The sequence below is a fragment of the Teleopsis dalmanni genome, chromosome 2, assembly GCF_002237135.1.
Source record: "Teleopsis dalmanni isolate 2A chromosome 2, ASM223713v2, whole genome shotgun sequence".
Taxonomy (NCBI): domain Eukaryota; kingdom Metazoa; phylum Arthropoda; class Insecta; order Diptera; family Diopsidae; genus Teleopsis; species Teleopsis dalmanni.
In genome coordinates, this window is record NC_051847.1 from 245,788,431 (window position 1) to 245,790,766 (window position 2,336).

Consider the following 2,336-nt stretch of genomic DNA (forward strand, 5'->3'; position numbering starts at 1 on the left):
TATATCTGTTAAGTTTTTGGTTTTAAATTCTCCGTTTAATTTTGGCCATAAATGTGTGAAATTCGATCAAAATTCTAAAATAATATAATTTATTGGTCAAGTATTGTTAAGTCTCAATAATCATGTTTTGCTTGTCTTAAGTCCACTCAGTATTGCTTACTCCATCTTATGATCGAACAATGAACCTCGATAAATAGTCGTTTATAATAATTTAAGAACGAAGAAGAAGTATGTGTCTTCACAGAGCATAAAATAAAAATAAAACAACTCCATGAGGTCATAATAACGTAAGTTATTATAAAATATATATATATATATATGTAAGCAACATATAAATGACTTAAATTATGATACATAAGAGTCGTTGCTTAGTGTTTTAAATGTCTGAATTAAACTATTCAGATAATTCGCAATTCACGCACGACATTTTATCAATGTCTCGCAGATCGCAGATATATAATTCTACATAAAAATATAAATATTTATTCGCTCGTATAATATGACAGATACATTTGCATTTAAATTTCAATTGTGCAGTTACCTACCACGGAAAGCATAACATCTGAAGTTAAGTAATCTGGCTTACATCACTTAAATATTTAATATCATTTGATGCAAATCTTTTTCCATGGAACCGCCTTTTTAAATTTTGAAACAGGTAATAGTCACTGGAGGACAAATCTGGAGAATACGGTGGCTGAGGAGACAATTTGTACCGTAATTCATTTAACTTTGGCATAGTTTTCATTGACGTCTAAGTGGGTGCGTTATCCTGCAAAAATAAAATTTTTTTCTGTGACAAATGTGGTCATTTTTTTCTTGATTTACTCAATCAATTGAGTTCGTGGTCATTTGAGAGCACTATATATAGTGGATTTTTCAAATTTTTTTTTCATTAGTAACCTCGTTTGTACGCTCTTCATTAAAAACACTCGTAAAACCATGTTTAAATCTAGCTTTCCAATATTTTATTATTGTTGACGATGGTGTGAAGTTGTTGTAAACAGAAACCATTTCCAATATTTAAATTTTTCCATTTTATAAAAAATCACCCAAATCGAAACTTTTATAATTGTCGTTTTAAACTTGGTGGATACAGAAGATATAATTGATTTTGTTCTGACGTTGCCACCTGTTTTAAAGTCAACTAATTATCAACTCACCAAGTCTCTGAACAATAGGTGTACATCAATATTTTTGGTATTTTGTTTTTCCAAACAAAACTCTCGTTTGGATAGTACGTTCAGACATAAAAAGCTTACAGATGACATTTTAATTTAACATACATACATAGTTATATAATAATTATATATTAGAAAGCAAAGTTTTAGCACAGACTAAATGTTTAAATATAATAAATATGTTAATAAAACCAAGTTTTCTTTTAATTATAGCGGCCATCATCTGGACTTGAATTTCCATCATAATATAATGTAAGTTTTTCAAATATAATTATTTAAATATTTTTTCCATTATAAAAACAATGAATCAATTAATAGATATCAATAACACAGCTTAAAATTAAATTTACAGTACTTTTACTATATAGAAAAATCAGTAGTTGAACAGAAAAGAAAAGATCAGAAGGTATTATTGAACACTTAGTACAAATAACATATAACTCGGTTTTCGTATAAAGTACTTGTATTAGAAATAATCAGAATAGTTTTAACACATTAAAATCAGCACACTTCAAATGTTGCATCGACAATAAGCGCTGAGGTAATTAATAAGACCCGCCATATGTACTGCAAGAAAGTTTAGGGAACTCAATTCTCTAAAATCACACTATAGTCGTCTTAAATTTGCAACAATGCATTCTGAACTATTTTTTCTTTCTCTCTATCTCTAGAGCCGATATATATATATTTTGTATTTATTTTCAATAGCAAACTTTCGCAACCATGCAGTGTGGCAGGACTGCATCATCACAACAACGACATGTTGAGAGAGTAAGTTATAAAAACATAATACTTATATATGAATGATATATCTACTATTGTTCAATATTTTATTTTTAGATCGCAAGAGGGCGAGAAATGCGCAGGCAATCTGCTTCGATGGTAAGTAATTAAATACATTTTATCGAAAGTAAAAATACAGTGGTGGACAATAAATATTTCGTACTAGTATAAAAAAATTTAGTTTTAGTTTTTTAGTTATAATTAATTAAAATAATATAAAAATAATTTTTGTTGTTGTCGCTCATTACTGTTCGAAACTTCTCTATTAAATAGTAATATTATAATATTAATGTTATATTTATTATTATTATTATTATATTATTATTATTATATTATTATTATTATATTATTATTATTATATTATTATTATTA

General features: G+C 27.0%; 1 long non-coding RNA gene across 1 annotated transcript; it reads left to right on the forward strand.

Moving 5' to 3' along the window:
• LOC119685108 lies at window positions 1-2,078 on the forward strand. The gene is made up of 4 exons (XR_005252784.1): window positions 1-287; window positions 1,395-1,433; window positions 1,890-1,952; window positions 2,022-2,078. It is a non-coding gene; the product is annotated as an uncharacterized LOC119685108 (long non-coding RNA).
• Window positions 2,079-2,336: the final 258 nt, after the last annotated feature.